We start from the raw sequence: 19,399 nt of genomic DNA, 5'->3' as shown, positions 1-19,399 counted from the left end.
AGAGTAATAATAAAAAGAGGAGTAAGAGCTCATCAACCTGGTTTGAATCGTCTTGGTGTTTGAGGGAGTCATGCAAATTTTAAATAGACTTTCAGTGCAAATGGAATTTTAATTTTTTTAAAGTCTTCTCAAAAGTATTGCTTGTAAGGGCCATTTCTTGGGTAGAAAGGCAGGATACAAATCAAATCAATAAATCAAATCAATAAGTTTGACCTTATTTAATTTCATCTAGTTTCCACAAGCCTACATGCTGCTCTGAGGATCTATGGAACGTGTTTGGGAAGATTTGCTCTTTATATGGCACCAGTGAAGGTCTCTTACAGCTAAGTTCTGCTCATGTTTACTCTGAACAGTAAGAGTGCAATCTTAATGGTACAACAAAAGGCACATTCATTTTGAACAGAGTAACAACTATAATATTTAAAATTTATCGAGATAGCAGCTTGGCACTGTACATAGAACAATGTGAGCTAAACACAGTCCATGCCTGCCCACACAGATGACGTAGACCCAGCACATGGGAAGCAATGGATGGAGGCTGACGGAAACTAAATAAAATGCAGATGACGTGCCATGAGGGAATAAAACAAAATCCATTAAAATGTTAGAAAATATAAGATTTAGCTTTTCTTTCAAAACCATTGGTGATAAAGCAATACAGACAGCAGGGAGAAGGGGAATTCCAGTAAAATAGTGCCACAGTGACGAATGGAAATGTATGGGAAAGAATTAAGATACACCAGGTTTTAACAAGAAGATCAGAGCCAGCAGAAAGATGGAAACAGGAAGGATGATGGCAAGAAGAGAAAATAGGATCAAGTGAAAAAGACATGAGAGACTGAAAAATTAAGATAAGAAGCTTATAGTGAATACAAAAAAGACAAGATAGATAGTAAAGACAGAGGGGAGGGATAAATGTGACCAGGTGGTGAGCAGCAGAAAAGCCAAGCAGGAAAATTAAGGCTGGAGATAAGAAATAGTTAAGTCAGTGGAGTGACCATTATAGTAGTAAAGGCACAAAATGACAAGAGAAATGACCAGACTAAGAGCATTTCTAGACCAGGATAAAATCCAGCACCCTTACTGGGGCTTCTGCTTCTGGATTCCTTGCAAGATTAAGATCGACTCCTTTTCATCTGGTTTTTCTCCTTTCTGGGCAAGTTCTGTTTGTTTCATTATAGAGCCGCTAGATGGCACTACAATATAGTGTAACTCCAGAATTTCACCAGAAAGTTCTTGTGCTGTGGAGTGCCTAATCGCATTTTCCCAGTAGAGAATTAAGCTGCTATATATGAGGGACGGGGGGTGGGTGGAGGTTGACGATGTCATGTACAGGATCCACAAAAAAACGCGAGTGACCAATCATGAGTGCAAAATAAAAGCCTCATGTGGAAATGCTCTAAGAGGAGTATTGATAGAGATAAATGACTGGATTTTAGAGGCTTGCTGAGCCCTCCCTAGCCTGGTGCCCTCCAGATGCGTTGGATTGCAGCTGCCATGACTCCCAGTTAGCTAAGGATGGACGAATCTGTCAATTTCTCCATTTCCTAACATTCAATTTGTTCCAAACTCTATGAATTTCTCCAATCTTAAGTTTGGTTTGTCCTGAACTTTGAGGATTTTTTAAAAGTTTGTAGGAAAACTCCTATGCATTTTTGTGCACAGCTCTCCCAGGATGTGCATTTTTGTTAGCAATGTTGCTGAATATACACATTTTTTGCAAGGAATTGTCCAAATATAATGGATTTTCAAATGTTATTTTCACTAATATATACATTTTCATGTGCACATTTTCCTAAAAGTGCATTTTTGTATGCATTTTGTGATGGGAGAACACCGTTGCAAAAATTAGAAGTGCGAATTTCGAAGGTTAACTGAGTTTGGGTTCAAGTGTTGGTCTGAAAGTACAAATTTAGGCAGGTTCACATTAAAATGCAAATGAATTAATTTCTCCCCCCATCCTTATCAATGGCCATGGCATCTGGGAACCATGGGAGTTGCAGTCCAACACACATCTGGATGGCACCAGATTGGGGAAGTCTGGGCTAGTAGAGACAGACCAATCATTTTTTAGCAAGTGATAGAGGCATCTTTGTCAGTGCTGTATAAATATTCATTCTGGTATCATCTCTATTCACAGCTTCTACCAATCAATCCATCTTTATTTACAGTCAACAGACCATTTGTACAACATATTAAATATACATATATTAATAAAAGACATATTCGTATGATAGAGAGATACAACATCAGTAAAGAGTTGAACAGTAAATTTGTCTCCATGAAGAGTGTAATCAAACACAGTCATAAGTGGTCTACTGAGGATAACCAGATTCAGGAATTTAACCACTTGCTCAGTAATGAACTTGTTAGTACCCTGACATAAAATAATCATAAGGGACTCAAAAGAGTGGCCAGGGAAAAGCTGTGTGGTGGGATATAATAAGTATTTTCTGGCTTCTTGGTAATAGCTACAATGAAACAGAATGTGCAATATGGACTCCACCTCAATGTTGTTACAGGGGCAGTATCTGTTATTCATCGGAGGTTTATTAAATCTGCCTTCTAATAGTTTGGAGGGGAGAACATTAAACCTTGCCAAGGAGAATGTCCTCCTATATTTAGGAATAGTTAGCCATCGAAATAGGGCATTCCGTCTTTACGGGGAGGCATGATAGACCCAATAACTGAGGGGAACATGGTCTCTGAGCAGCTCCTTGGAGCTCCTGATAATCTATGTCTGATAGTCTCTGTTTAACAATGGATTTAGCACTTTCTAGGTCCAGAGAGAACAGACAGGAGGGTGATAAACCTATTGAGGTGACTTTTTGCACCACAGCTCTCATTCACAGCTTCTATAGATTTGGGTAGCACTTCAAAAACCTCCACAACTGCTTTGTCCAGAGTCAAGAAGGCCAGACAAGATGAACTGAACTCCTTGGGGCAGGGACCTGACCTCTTCTTGTCCTCTAAAGTGTCATCCACACAGATGGCACAATATTACGAACAACAACAATCAGTTCAATAACCCTGCCCCATTTTTTGCTCCCTGCGTCAGAGTGCACAGTAGGCCTAGTGTGAGTGGGGAACATCAGCATTTATTCATATGTGGTCCAGACTGCTGATGAAGGATGCAGCTGCCAACAGCAAGCAAGTACGCAGAGGGCTTTTAAAAATGCTTTACAGACAAATAGAATTAATCTTGTAAGAGGTGCCTGATGAGAGACACCTTAATTACCACCAGAACAACAGGATTCTCCCCTTATGCATGCAAGGGACTTGTGGGAAGCTGCTTGAAGTTTTGTGATTTTGCCTCTGTAATGGTGGAGGAAGAGAAAGAGCTGGCTCATTTGTGATTTTATGCTTTTCCCTTTTAAAGGAGAAGGGGGCTGTAGCACAATGGCAAAAACATGCGTTCCACCTTCTATAGGTTCCTGCCATCTCCAATTAAGTTAGAAGGATCTCTCAAGCAGTGGTGGAGCTAGGTAATTTTAGACTCTGGATGGAATGGTGTTATGGGAGCCCCCTCTAGATGGCCACGTACACCACTTCAGTTGCTGAAGTAATACACATTTCTCTTCCTCCATCTAACTGCCATTCTATTCTCTGACACTCCTTCTACCTTCCTGATCTGTTAGGACAGAACAGCAAAATCGTTCACCAATCCTGATTTAAAATCATCATCATCTGAGCACATGCGGTTTTCCATTTTAAACTCACTTAGGGTGCAATCCTATGGCTGCTAGACAGCATCTAGACAGCCATAGGATTTTTCAGTTTCTGGGAACTGAGATTGGAGCCAGTGCTCCAAGCTCGGTTCCCAGAAACCTGACTCCCTGCCCCCTCCCCCACCGCTTCAGAGGTGGCATGTTTTGTCTCCAGTTCCACACTCGTAAGAGCAGCGTGGAGTGGCTGAAAAGGGGGTGTTCCTGAGGGATGGGAGGGGACCATGGTAGCGCTGTTATGACGCTTCCTATGTGCCGTCTGGATTCCCCACCCCCGCTCTGACACGCCCTAGTTAGACAGCCGAAATTGGCTGTCTAGCTGCAAATGCAGGGCAGCTGGAGCATGGAGGAGAAGTTTCCTTCCATGCTCTGCCCCCCTGCCTTGGATAGTCGTCCACTTCCCCGCTATCCCTATAGGAGTGTGCCCTTAAATCATAGCACCATCATGACTACAGGAATAAAATGGAGTTTGCATCTGCTGTATCTGCTGTTCTCCAGGTGGTCATTTCTTGCCCTTAGGGGCTGCGGGCCCTGAACTTTGCCCCCCAGATCCAGTTCTAGCTGCCACACTGCTTTCAAGAAGCCCAGCATGGAAAGATCTCTGTCCGAGGGTGCTGGTAGACAAAGAAGACAATCCTGGGCCAGGTAGATCAATAGGCTGACTCAGGGTAAGAAGGGTCCACTTTTAACAGTGGCCTAAAAATGAATTTTAATACATTTTTTAAAAGGATAAGTCCGTGTCCATGACATTATTTTAATTTTTTATTAATTATTAAATTGATACCTGCCTTTCTTTCAACATACATGGTACTCCCCCCAGTTTATTCTCACAATGATCTTGTGAGGTAGGTTAGGCTAAGAGCTAGTATGCTGCGTGTGCACCCATATGAGTGGTTCTAATTTAGTTTTGGGTGTGCATAAATCGGCTGCACGCTGTGGATAAAGATGGATTTCCACCAGACAACTTGGGACCAAGCAAACCTCTTAGTTCTTAAATAAATTCCTCCCTATTCTCTCCCATCATCTCCACTCAAAGGCAATCCTCCCTCTTTCCTTTCTGTTACAAGGGCACAGGGATATCCACTATCAGAGTCAGCACTTGGCAACCTTGGGCAGCTGTCAGGGCCCCCTGCTGATGCCTGCTGGGTGGGGCCTTCATTTTTTTTTTTCTGGCCTGGCATTCCAAGCAGTGACAGGGCAGCTCACTCTAGCCACTAATTTCCCACAGTGCCTCCAACCTAGGATGGCCACATGTCCTACTTCATAGTCTGAGGACAGACCTCCAACTGGAGAGCTGTTATGGGACAGTTTGCTGTTTCAAGGGTTTTCCAGTCCACGTCCTCCATAAAAATAAAGAACTGTAAGAAGGGAGAGCAGGGGGCCTTGAGGTTCTTGCCCATCCCATCAACAGTTAGCACTTGGAGAGCAGACTGAGCAGGCACACAGGTCACTTGGCCATAGTCTTCACCACTGTAGTGAGATGCATTGTATTGCTATTGAAATCATAGTAATTATTTCTAAACTTGCATCCATATCAGGGCCAGCCGTACTGTTAGGCAGAGTGAGGGGACTGCCTCCGGCAGCATGTGCTAGGGACAGCAGTGGCAGCTCCCCAGCTGTTCCTCATGAACCCTCCAACTGTCCCCCCTTTGTTGGAGGATAGCTTGTTATTGAGGCCGAGCAAAAGTTGGACCTGGGTATCTTCACTGTGGAATTTTTGAGTACATGACCACCCCCACCCTTTCTTCTGAAAAACGCAAGGTTTGCAAGGTTTGTGAAGCAGTTTGCCTAATCAGCAAGAGTTTCTAAATGAGCAAAGAAGACAGAGTTGCCTATATGTTGCCACCCTCCCAGACAGGCCAGCCAACCTTCTAAGCACTTGTGGTTAAGCTAAACTTCCTTTTTTTTAGTAAACAAGCATTCTGCGCATGATCAAGTTGCTGTAACCAATTTCCTAATTAAAAGCTAGCTGTATCTAGCATGCTCTGAGGAGTTTATTTCACTTCGCAGAGAGTGAACACCTTCTGTTGCAGCATCATTCTCTCTCTCTCTCTCTCTCTCTCTCTCTCTCTCTCTCAATAAAGGTGTGTTGTACCTGAAAGCGTCTTTGATCATTAGGCAAGGACAATTTTCTTAGGGGCTCATCCGGGATCCCGTCAACACCCGAGGGGGGTATCTCACCAGTCAGTTGAGTGAGGTGAATTTCTAAGGCCCCTTGGGGAGGGACTCTTGCTTTGCTAAAATCCCCACTCACTCCTTGGCTGATTTCAACTGAGACTTCTCAGACTAGGGATGTTAGAGAATTCAGCCATGAATCCCAGGGGGGCCGAATTCCAGTGAATTCGGCCCCCCGGAATCCATGGCGGAACGGAGCCCCCCACCCCCCCACCCCACGAAAGCCTCACGAAATGGAGCCTACCTGTCTGCGGCTGCAGCTGTGGCTGCGGCTCCGGTGGCGTTGGTGGCGGTTCCGGCTGCTGCCGGGCTGCTGCAGCCACAAATGGCAGCCATCGTAGCGGCTGCCATTTGCGTACCTAGGCTGGCCTGTGATAGGCTACGTATATATTTATGTAGCCTATCACAGCTAAAGCAGGGACGCAAATGGCGTCCCCTATGCCATTTGCGTTTCCACTTTAGCCGTGATAGGCTACGTAAATATTTATGTAGCCTATCACGGGCTTGCGTAGGGACGCAAATGGCGTCTTCTACTCAGGACGCCATTTGCGTCCACACCAGCCCGGCAGTGGCTGGAGGCCCCGCTGCGGGTTGGCCCAGCCGGCGGCTCTGCGGCCTGGCCACGGAGCGAAGCCGGCTGGGCAGGGTTCCGGGGGGGGGGAGGAATAGATTGCCTCCCGCCCCATCGAGGATTCCGGGGGGAGGAATGGATCGCTTCCCCCCACCTGCAGAACCCGGCAGAGCCAGGTAAGCGGGGTTTCGTACACCCCTATCTTGGACTGCTCAGGATCCCAAAAGAACCCACACACTTTCTTGACTGAGAGAATCAAAGGCGGGACTCCAGCCTTAGGAGTAAGGTATACAAGAGATAGATCTCCGGGTTGGTTGAAGCTTAGAGAAAGAACTTGAGACTTCTGTAGGTCTAGTCCAAAGGGTCACTCGTTGGCTACGGGAGCAGGCCATCACAGAGGGACCAAGGTCCTAGTGATTGAAATCGCGAGTGGAAGGGATGGGTGCAAAGCTTCAACTAAGGGTAAAAGTATAGTCTTGACTCTGGCATGGGTCTAAAGGGATGGGAAGATTGGCCAATCGAGGAAAACCTTGGTTTTAGGGACCATGGGTAAAGGTCACAACAAACAGGTTGCTCTACCTCTGGCAGGGATGCCCATGCGGTATATGTATGATATTTATGGTCCTGGGAGTTGTACGTTTCTGGACAAATGGCACTTTGCTACCAGAAATGACCCATCCAAGCAATTTCCTTTGGAAGGAACCTTTGACTCAGATAAGATTATGCACTTGAGGGGGCCCCTGGAAAAAAGAGGCTCCAGGACCACTCAAGGGCAGTGAGATACACATTATGATTGGTATAAAGAGAGCACAAACAAACAAACAAACAAGCAAGCAAAAACATGCAGATTCAAAAGTTAAGTCTTTGCAAAATAAAAATAGTAATTTGAGAGAAAAACTAGATTGTAAGGTGGGATGTTATCCAGTGTTGCCAAAAATGGGGAGCCGACATTCACCAAATGACTTAGATTATAAAGACAATTCTGATGATTATGTGGACCTGCCACCATATATAGGAGAGTCAGCCCTCCACTACCACCACTACCCTGAGGGGAAGTTGAGGGAGGAGAAGAAGGGGGTGGGCAGCATCCCTGCGTCCTCACACCCCACCACCAGATAAGGACACATAAGAAAAGAGGGGCACAGACAAAAGGGGGGAAAGAAGAGAGGAAAGCCCAAAGAAGATGAAAAAGCGATCTCTATACAGCTGCCATTGAGGGTCACTAGGCAGGGAGACCAAGAAATACAAGCTCATGTTCTCTGGTCCCACACTGATTTGAGGAATTTGACCAAGTCCTTCCCTGGCCCCTGCAAAGAACCTAGAAAGTTTGAAGAAAAATTAGAGTCATGTATTGAAGTATATGATCAAAGTTGGGCAGACGTGAATTAGATCATGAGGTTGGTGTTGAGTTCAGCAGATTGGAAGTAATTGAAAGAACAGGCAGGATGACCAGTGGCCAATCCAGCACAGTATGATCAAGAGAAAGGTTGGATAAGGTTTTTCCAGCTAAGACAGACTGGTCGAAAATATACTTAGTGAAATGGAAAAGGGGCAAAAATGCCATGGATTATTGGAATAGCCTGTTAGAAGCATTTGGGAGGCATTTGGGCAGTGGCAATCCTGAAGAGTCAGCCACAGCGGCAATGGTTGATTTGTATGTTAAGGGTCTTCCAGGGTCAGTGCAAAAGAAATACACCAATGCTGTGCTGGGCTGGGGAGAGAAACCCATCAAAGAAACATTGAGTTCAATACAACAACACCTAGATGCACAGGAAAGGAAAAAAGAAGATTTGAATTATTCTATTCTAATCATGCAGGCCACCCAGTTGAAGGCGCAGGCAAGTCAGGGTAGAAGGAATTGCGGAAGAGGGGGTCAACAAGGAGGATTTAGAGGCAGAGGAAGAGACAGAGGTCGGCAAAACCAGAACAGTCAGCCACAGGAAGCACCTGCGAGAGGATTGAGAGCAGAGGCGCTGGCTTTCAGTCCAAAATCGAGAGAGTGTTATCATGGTGGGCAGACGGGACACTATAAGAGAGAGTGTCCTTACTTGGAGAAGAAAGAACAATAGGACAGCACAGCTATGGAGTCATGGGAAAATGGAGATGAAGAAGTCTGACTCAGACAATGAAGAAGGAAAATGGAGAGATTCATGTAGGGAAATGTTGTGGAGAGAAAACGACAGAGATTGGGTCTGGGTCAGAGCAGATTATGTTTGGGATTTAAGTGAACTTGAAAATTTTATTGGAGTTCAAACTGCCTCCAACCCCAAAGCAGGCACCCATGTTTTCTTAAAGGTAGCTGGGCACAAAGTGAAATTTCTACTTGATACAGGGGCTACTTATTCTACTCTTAACCTGCAAGAGTGCCCCTTGCCATTAGGGCGAAAAGTTGTAAATGTGATTGGCTTTAGCGGAACACCGGAAACATGACTAATATCAAAAGAAGTCTCCGCTGAAGTTCTGGGGAGACAAGAAGTTTTAGAACATGCTTTTTTGTTGAGCCCAAATACCCCAGTAAATTTGTTGGGAATAGATGTGTTGTGTACAAGATTTCGTGTATTTGTTTCAGAAATTGGCTAAAAGGGGACAGGGGCACAAAGTGTCAAAAGATGTAATGGGTGCAGCAGAAGGTTCTGTAGCTAAGACATTGGATTTTGGGTGGAGGCCGAAAACTCACTAGTCAAAGAATAGAAGCAGTTCAGAAATATGTTCAGACCCATCACCCAAAAGCAGCTGAGAGGGTTCCTGGGCTCGACTGGGTATCGCAGACAATGGATTATGGATTTTGCAGAAATCAGCAGGCCACTCCAGAGCCTTTGCAATGGCTCCTGAGGCATGAAGAAGCATTTGCTAGCTAAAAATCAGCTTTACTAAGCGCCCTGGCCCTCCTGGCTTGTGGCAAGTCCTTCATTTTGTTTTGCCATGAAAAGGGGGGAGCAGCATCTGGGGTGCTTACCCAAGATCATGAGCATCTCTACACCACCCTAAAATCCTGCATTTAAAGTGGGGCTTTCTACTTCCAATTTAAATGCAGGATCACAACGACTCCCCTTTTCACCCGCTTCTTTCCCCCCCACTTCCCTTCCCTTCTCCATCTGTAGATGAGTCCCCCATATGTCACATTGATCTTGCTCCCCTTCTTACCACTTTTCCTCTTTCATGGAGGGAACTCAAGTGGAACACAACAGGGTAATTTGATAGCTCATTATCTACGATCTATTTAAAAATGGAACAAAGAGCTTTTAGTGCAGGAGACGCCCCGGAGGTTCATGGCATCATCTAAAGAGCCTGCAAACTTCCACGAGAGAGCCATCTCAATAGCAGGATAAAAGCTCCGTGTGAAGAAAGCCATTATTTTTTTAAAAAGAAAAAAGCAATACGCTCAACCCAGCCACATTCCTCCCACTCAAGGGAGAAAGAGAACCACATGATTATGAAATAGAAACAAAGCAAGACAAGACAAGATTTGTCAGATCAAGCTTTAAGTGGGGCGGGGGGGGAGGAAAGGTGGTCTTTGCAGACCGTTCTGCTGAAGGGGGGGGGGGCAGAAGGATAGTCATTGGCAAGATATGTTGTAGCAGAGAATTAAAAAATATATATTAGAGGCTGTGTCATTACCAGGAAGTCTGTCAGCTCAAGTAGCAGAATTATTTGCACCCACTCAAGCATGTGTGATGCATAGAGACCAGAAAGTCACTATTTACACGGACTCTAGGTATGCCTTGGAATTGTTCATGATTTTGGAAGTTTATGGAAAAACAGAGGGTTTCTGACAACTGCAGGGACACCCATGAAGAGTGCAAATTTGATAGGATTGTTAAATGCTGTAAAAAAATCTCACTTCACTGGCAGAGTAATCTTAGCCCTAGGGAAAGCACTGGGCATAGAATAGCACCTTCATTGCCCTTACCATCCCCAGTCAGTGGGACTGGTAGAGAGACATAATGGGATTTTGAAAAACAAAATTGCAAAGATTTGTGAAAGCACTCGCACTAAATGGCCAAAAGTATTGCCATTAGCCCTATACACCATGAGAGCGACTCCAAGCCCATTAGGATTGTCTCCACATGAAATATTGATTGGAAGACCCATGAGAACTGCTGCCTCATCACCCATAGCCATGAAATTACAACAGGCTGATGAACAGGTCAGAGACTATTGTACCCAGTTAACAAACTCTATGTAAGAAATCTTTCCACAGGTCAAAGCAGCTTTGCCTACCCTCAACCAAGGCAAAAGTCACAAGTTGAAAGCAGGAGAGCAGCTGTATGTGAAGTCATTCTAGCGAAAGACTGCTCTCCAGCCCTGGCAGAGAGGGCCATATCTTGTTCTCCTTACCACCAGTACAGCAGTAAAATGTGAAGGCCTCAATGTCAGACCAAAAGTGACAGCCCAGAAGCAGACGACTCCAGAAGTAGATGGCTGACCCAAGATTGGTCCAATCTTGTTTTCACAGGGTTTAATTCCTGCAGAGAAGATTTAAGACAATGAAAACTCAAAGAGTGCTGTGGAGGGCAGCAAGCAAAAATAAAAACCTTGAAAATTTAAGGACAAAGGGGGAAGAGATGAGTAGGGATGGCGGAGAATTCCAAAGAATCTGGCCTTCGGAGGCCGTGGCGGAATGGGGCACTCACCTCTGCCTCCCTCTGGAATCCATCTGTGGCTGGCTCCTCTGTGCGGTGATCCTGCGGAGCCGGCCACCGGCTCTGCATTGCTGGTGATATGGCTGGCCGCCATTGCTGTGCTGTATCGCTGGCTGAGTGAGGGGCTAACTCTGGATGCAAACGGCATATTGGATGCTATTTGCGGCCGTAAACCTGTTAGATTAACCTAAATTCAGCCATTTACGGCTGCATTTAGGTTAATCTAACAGCTTTACAGCTTTAAATGGCGTCCACTATGTTTACGTAGCCTATCACGGCTGAGTTAAAAAAACAAACAAACCGCGCGTACGCAAATGGCAGCGCCCATGGGCGCCGCCATTTGCGTACGCACAGTTTTTGTTTGTTTTTTAAACTCAGCCGTGATAGGCTACGTAAACATAGTGGACGCCATTTGCGGCTGTAAAGCTGTTAGATTAACCTAATTGCAGCCATCCACTATGCCATTTAGCCCCTCACTCAGCCAGTGATTTGGCACAGCAATGGCGGCCGGCCGTATCACCAGCAATGCAGAGCCGGCAGCCGGCTCCGCAGGATTGCTGCGGAGTGGAGCCAGCTCAGATGGATTATGGGTTGGGGGGACGGATTGCCTCCCCCAATGGGCAGGTTCCCACCCGGACCAGCAGGTAGGGAATCCACTAGGGATGTATGAAAGTCACTTACCTTTTACGAAATTTGATTTGCGGTGGGGGGGAGGCGCTCCGTCCCTCCCCCTGAAATTCTGGCCGGGGGGGAGGCGCCCCATCCCGCCCCCCGAAATTCTGGCTAGGGGGGAGGTGCCCCGTCCCTCCCGCCGCGAATCCTGGCCGGCTGGGTCTGCAAATGGCGGCGGCTATAGCCGCTGCCGTTTGCATCCCTGCAGTCAGCCGTGATAGGCTACGTAAATGTTTACGTAGCCTATCACGGCTGAGTTAAAAAAAAAAAACCCGCGCGTATGCAAATGGCAAATAGCGTAGATGCTACGCTATTTGCGTTCCCCTTATTTTCACCGTAGTCTACGTAAATGTTTACGTAGACTAGATGTGCCAAAATAAGGAATGCAAATGGCAGCGCCCATGGGTGCCGCCATTTGCGTACGTGCGGTTTTTGTTTTTTGTTTTAACTCAGCCGTGATAGGCTACGTAAACATTTATGTAGCCTATCATGGTATGTTTTAAAAATCTAGCCGTGATAGGCTATGTAAATCTTTATGTAGCCTATCACATTTTTTTGTGTTTTTTTACTGGAAATGGTGGCGGTGGCAGCCGGTCAGAAAACCGGCTGCCGCAGATGCCGCTGCCAAACCGCCGCCGAACTGCCGCCAGAGCCGCCGCCGCCAGGGAGATTCACCCAAGGTAAGTCCCGTCCCGGGGGTGGTGGGGGGGTGGCAGACCGTTTCGCCACCAATTTCGGGGGGCCGAATGCGCTGGCATTCGGCCTCCCCGAGATTCGTGGCGAAATTCTCTGACATCCCTAGAATCCACCCATCCCTATGAGTAACAAACTGTTTAGACATCGAAATTGCAAAACATAACATATACAATAGATAAGACCAGAAATCTGACATGGGTTCAAATAAATAATACAGACAGTACTGGATTCAAGGACCAAGAATGTTGTGTATACATTGACAGCTCTTTTCAAGTGGTTGAGGCTCATGTAAATGATGCTATTGTCCATACTAACACAGGCAGTGAAATAACACATGTTTCCAAAGATACTTCTATAGATTGACTAAGTAGATCGTTTCCCAGTCTCACAAGATTGGTAAGAGCCCTGCTGAAATATATATTCATAGGACTATTCATTTTTGTGTGCTTGTACTGCCTTGTTGTGGCGAAGGGGCTTGCGTAACTCAGTGAAGCCATAAGCTATGCCGTGCAGGGCCACCCAAGACGGACAGGTCATGGCAGAGAGTTCTGACAAAATGTGGTCCACTGGAGAAGGAAATGGCAACCCACTCCAGTATTCTTGCCAAGAAAACCCCATGGAACGTTTCACAAGGCTAAAAGATATGACGCCGGAAGATGAGCCCCTCAGGTCGGAAGGTGTCCAATATGCTACTGGGGAAGAGCAGAGGGTATTTCCAAGTAGCGCCAGAAAGAGTGAAGCGGCTGGGCCAAACCCGAAAGGACACTCAGCTGTGGATGTGTCTGGCGGTGAAAAGAAAATCCGATGCTGTAAAGAACAATATTGTTTAGGAACCTGGAATGTCAGATCAATGAATCAAGGTAAGGTGGAGGTGGTCAAACAGGAGATGGCAAGATTGAACATCGACATCTTGGGAATCAGCGAACTAAAATGGACAGGCATGGGCGAATTTAATTCAGGTGACCATCATATCTACTATTGTGGGCAAGAATCCCTTAGAAGAAATGGAGTAGCACTCATAGTCAACAAAAGGGTGGGAAAAGCAGTACTGGGGTACAATCTTAAAAATGATAGAATGATCTCAGTACGAATCCAAGGCAAACCATTCAACATCACAGTAATTCAAGTCTATGCCCCAACCACTGAGGCCGAAGAAGCTGAGGTTGATCGGTTCTATGGAGACCTACAACACCTTCTAGAACTAACACCAAAAAAAGATGTCCTCTTCATCATAGGGGATTGGAATGCTAAAGTAGGAAGTCAAGAAATCACCGGGATAACAGGCAGGCATGGCCTTGGTGTACAAAATGAAGCAGGACAAAAGCTAATAGAGTTTTGCCAAGAGAACATGCTGATCATAGCAAACACTCTTTTCCAACAGCACAAGAGGCCACTCTACACATGGACGTCACCAGATGGTCAATATCGAAATCAGATTGATTATGTCCTTTGCAGCCAAAGATGGAGAAGCTCCATACAGTCAGTAAAAACAAGACCTGGAGCTGACTGTGGCTCAGATCATGAGCTGCTTCTTGCAAAATTTCGGCTTAAATTGAAGAACGTCGGGAAAACCACTAAACCGTTCAGGTATGACCTAAATCATATCCCTGATGAATATACAGTAGAGGTGAGGAATAGATTTCAGGGATTAGACCTGATAGACAGAGTGCCTGAGGAACTATGGACAGAGGTCCGTAATATTGTTCAGGAGGCAGCAACTCAATCCATCCCAAAGAAAAAGAAATGCAAGAAAGCCAAGTCGCTGTCTGATGAGGCTTTACAAGTAGCTGAGGAAAGAAGGGAAGTGAAAAGCAAGGGAGAAAGGGGAAGATATATGCAACTGAATGCAGAGTTCCAGAGAATAGCAAGGAGAGACAAGAAGGCCTTCTTAAATGAACAATGCAAAGAAATCGAGGAAAACAACAGAATGGGAAAGACTAGAGATCTCTTCAAGAAAATTGGAGATCTCAAGGGAACGTTTTGTGCAAAGACGGGCATGATAAAGGACAAAGAAGGCAGGGACCTAACAGAAGCAGATGAGATTAAGAAGAGGTGGCAAGAATACACAGAAGAACTATACAGGAAAGATCTGAATGTCCCTGATAGCCATGATAGTGCGGTCACTGAACTTGAGCCGGACATCCTAGAGAGTGAAGTCAAGTGGGCCTTAGGAAGCATTACTAACAACAAAGCTAGCGGAGATGACAGTATTCCAGCCGAGCTATTTAAAATTCTAAAAGATGTTGCTGTTAAAGTGCTGCATTCAATATGCCAACAAATCTGGAACACTCAGCAGTGGCCACAAGACTGGAAAAGGTCAGTTTACATTCCAATTCCAAAGAAGGGCAACGCCAAAGAGTGTTCAAACTACCGCACCATTGTGCTCATTTCACATGCCAGCAAGGTGATGCTCAAAATCCTACAAGCTAGGCTTCAGCAGTATGCGAACCGAGAACTACCGGAAGTACAAGCTGGGTTTAGAAGAGGCAGAGGAACTAGAGATCAAAGCGCCAACATTCGCTGCATCATGGAGAAAGCAAGAGAATTCCAGAAAAACGTCTATTTCTGCTTCATTGACTACGCTAAAGCCTTTGATTGTGTGGATCACAACAAACTGTGGCAAATTCTTAAAGTGATGGGAGTACCAGACCACCTTACCTGTCTCCTGAGAAACCTGTACGACGGTCAAGAAGCAACAGTAAGAACCAGACATGGAACAACCGAGTGGTTCAAAATTGGGAAAGGAGTACGACAAGGCTGCATATTGTCACCCTGCTTATTTAACTTATATGCAGAGTACATCATGAGAAATGCCGGGTTGGATGAATCACAGGTCGGAATTAAGATTGCTGGGAGAATTATCAACAACCTCCGATATGCAGACGATACCACCCTAATGGCAGAAAGCGAAGAGGATCTAAAGAGCCTCTTGTTGAGGGTGAAAGAGGAGAGTGCAAAAGCTGGTTTGAAACTCAGCATTAAAAAAACTAAGATCATGGCATCTGGCCCCATCACTTCCTGGCATATAGAAGGGGAAGAAATGGAAGCAGTGACAGATTTTACTCTCTTGGGCTCCAAGATCACCGCAGACGGTGACTGTAGCCATGAAATTAAAAGACGCTTGCTCCTTGGGAGGAAAGCTATGGCCAACCTAGACAGCATAGTAAGAAGCAGACACATCACCTTGCCGACAAAGGTCCGTCTAATCAAAGCTATGGTTTTCCCAGTAGTAATGTATGGCTGTGAGAGCTGGACTATAAGGAAGGCTGAGCGCCGAAGAATTGCTTTCGAACTGTGGTGCTGGAGAAGACTGTTACGAGTCCCCTGGACTGCAAGGAGGTCAAATCAGTCCATCCTAAAGGAAATCAACCCTGAGTGCTCATTGGAAGGACAGATAATGAAGCTGAAGCTCCAATATTTTGGCCACCTAATGCGAAGAGAAAACTCCCTGGAAAAGACCCTGATGCTGGGAAAGACTGAAGGCCAAAGGAGAAGGGGACGGCAGAGGATGAGATGGCTAGATAGCATCACGGATGCAATGAATATGAACTTGAGCACGCTCCGGGAGAGAGCGCAGGACAGGAAGGCCTGGCGTGCTATGGTCCATGGGGTCACGAAGAGTCGGACACGACTGAACGACTGAACAACAACAACAACATGTGCTAGTGCAATTAATAACCCGTGCTTTGAAATGTTACATTAAGAAAACGTCTGACTCAGTTAAGACCATCTCAACCACTCAAATGAAAATGATGATCTTGCAAGAGCTAGAAAAAGGAGAATTAGAAAAACAAATACGAGCAGGGTGATTCTGAAGGAATCAAAGGGGGGACAGTTATGGACAACTGTAATAGACCGAAGTGAAGCCATATTGAGGCCGAGGAAAGGTTGGGCCTGGGTATCTTCACGTAGAATTTTTGAATGTGTACATCATAGAATCATAGAATAGTAGGGTTGGAATGGGCCTTCGAGTCCAACTCCCTGCTCAATGCAGGAATCGAAGTCAGAGCATCCCTGACAGATGGCTGTCCAGCCTTGTCTTGAACGCCTCCAATGTGGGAGAGCCCACCACCTCCCTAGGTAATTGGTTCCATTGTCGTATTGCTCTAACAGTCAGGAAGTTTTTCCTGATGTTCAGCCGGAATTTGGCTTCCTGTAACTTGAGCCCATTATTCTGTGTCCTGCACTCTGGGATGATCGAGAAGAGATCCTGGCCTTCTTCTCTGTGACAACCTTTCAAGTACTTGAAGAGCGCTATCCTATCTCCCCTCAGTCTTCTCTTCTCAAGGCTAAAAATGCCCAGTTCTTTCAGTCTCTCCTCATAGAGCTTTGTTTCCAGTCCCCTGATTATCTTTGTTGCCCTCCTCTGAACCCACTCCAGTTTGTCTGCATCCTTCTTAAAGTGTGGTGCCTAGAACTGGCCACAGTACTCCAGGGGAGGCCTAACCAGTGCTGAGTAGAGGGGAACTAGTACTTCCCAGGATTTGGAAGCAATGCTTCTATTAATGCAGCCCAAAAGAGCATTTGGTTTTTTTGCAGCCACATCACATTGTTGGCTCATATTCAGCTTGTGATCGACAACAATTCCAAGATCCTTCACACTTGTAGTGTTGTTGAGCCACGTATCCCCCATCTTGTAACTGTGCATTTGGTTTCTTTTTCCTAGGTGCAGAACTTGGCATTTATCCCTATTAAATGTCATTCTGTTGTTTTCTGCCCAGCGCTCCAGTCTATCCAGATCACTTTGAATTTTGTTTCTGTCTTCCAAAGTATTAGCTATCCTGCCCAATTTTGTGTCATCTGCAAATCTGATCAGCATTCCCTGCACCTCCTCCTCCAAGTCATTAATACAAATGTTGAAGAGCACTGGGCCCAAGACTGAGCCCTGCGGTACCCCACTCGTTACCTCTCCCCAGTTTGAGAAGGTCCCATTGATAAGCACTCTTTGAGTCCGATTCTGTAGCCAACTGTAGATCCACCGGATCGTTGTTTCATCTAGCCCACTTTGAGCTAGTTTGCTCATCAGGATATCATGGGGCACTTTGTCAAAAGCTTTGCTGAAGTCCAGGTATATGATGTCTACAGCATTCCTACGGTCCACAAGGGAAGTTACTTAATCAAAAAATGAGATCAGATTCGTCTGGCAGGACTTGTTTTTGACAAATCCATGTTGGCTTCGAGTAATCATGGCATTGTTTTCAAGGTGCTTACAGATGGATTGCTTTATCATCTGCTCCAGAATTTTCCCAGGGATTGATGTCAGACTGACTGGTCTGTAGTTCCCAGGTTCCTCGTTTTTACCCTTTTTGAAGATAGGGACAACATTAGCCCTCCTCCAGTCATCTGGCACTTCCCCCATCCTCCATGATTTCTCAAAGAGAATAGACAGTGGTTCTGAGAGTTCTTCTGCCAGTTCCTTTATTACTCTAGGGTGCAGTTCATCTGGCCCTGGAGATCTGAACTCATTCAAAGTAATTAGGTGTTCCTTGACCATATGCCTATCGATCTCAAGCTGCAATCCTGCCCCTTCAGCCTGTACTTCGCCTTTGCCAGGGGGGTCATAGACCCTCTTTTGGGAGAAGACTGAGCCAAAGTAGGAATTGAGCACCTCTGCCTTTTCTTTGTCATCTGTTATCGTTTTACCATCCTTATTTAATAGCTGAACCACCATTTCTTTCCTCTGCCTTTTACTATGCACGTAGCTGAAGAAAGCCTTTTTGTTGTTTTTAGCATCCCTCGCTAACCTCAGCTCGTTCTCAGCTTTAGCCTTCCTGACACCATCCCTGCAATTCTGTGCTACCTGCCTTTGTTACTTGGCCTTCTTTCCACTTCCTATATGTGTCCTTTTTTTTTTTTTTCAGGTCATCCCCAAGCTTTTTGTGAAGCCACATTGGCTTCTTCTGTTGTCTTCCACCTTTTGTTCTTGTTGGAATTGTTTGTAATTGTGCCTTGAGAATTTCCTTTTTTAAAAGCCCCCACCCATCTTGGACTCCTTTTCTCGTTAGCGTTGCTTGCCATGGGACCTTACTGATCATTGTTCTGAGTTTATGAAAATCAGCTTTCCTAAAATCCAGGGTACGCGTTTGACTACACTCGGCTTTTGCTTCCCTTAGAACCAAGAACTCAAGTACAACATGGTCGCTTTCCCCCAGAGTTCCTGTAACTGCTACTTTATCCACTAAGTCATCTCTGTTGGTTAGGATCAAGCCAAGGAGAGCCGATCCTCTAGTTCCTTCGTCTACTTTCTGTAGGAGGAAGTTATTTGCCACACATGTCAGGAATTTCCTGGAGGAGCCATGTTTTGCAGAATTTGTCTCCCAACAAATATCGGGGAAATTGAAGTCCCCCATTATTACTACATCATGCTTCCTTAAAACATTGGCTACTTGCTTTTCAAAAGTTTCATCCTCGTCTTCTCCTTGATTGGGTGGCCGGTAGTAGACTCCGACCACCAGGTTCCTTTTATTCTTTGCTCCATTTATTTTGATCCAGATGCTCTCGATGGGGCTACCAAGCTCCTCCTCCTGTATTTCTGTGCAGAGATATGTATTTTTCACATACAGTGCAACCCCACCTCCCTTTCTGTTCCTCCTGTTCTTTTTGAACAAGTTATATCCTTCAGTTGCTGTATTCCAGTCATGAGAGTCATCCCACCAAGTCTCAGTTATACCTATCAAGTCATAATTTCCCTCTTGTATTAAGAGTTCAATTTCTTTCTGTTTGTTTCCCATACTCTGGGCAGTAGTATATAGACATCAAAGACCATGTGCTTCATAGTCTGGCTTTCTTCCTACATGTGTCTGAAGACTATTATTGGGCGCTATCAGAGCTGTTCTCTCCGTTGCAGTGCAGGCGCCTACGTCCATTGTTACCCCCAACATTACATCTCCCTTCCCCGTAGGATTCAGTTTAAAGCC

This window comes from Heloderma suspectum, chromosome 2 (genome assembly GCF_057233095.1).
Source record: "Heloderma suspectum isolate Gila_16-S chromosome 2, 16-S_ref, whole genome shotgun sequence".
In the NCBI taxonomy this organism is placed as follows: domain Eukaryota; kingdom Metazoa; phylum Chordata; class Lepidosauria; order Squamata; family Helodermatidae; genus Heloderma; species Heloderma suspectum.
Note: the sequence above shows the minus strand (reverse complement) of the source record.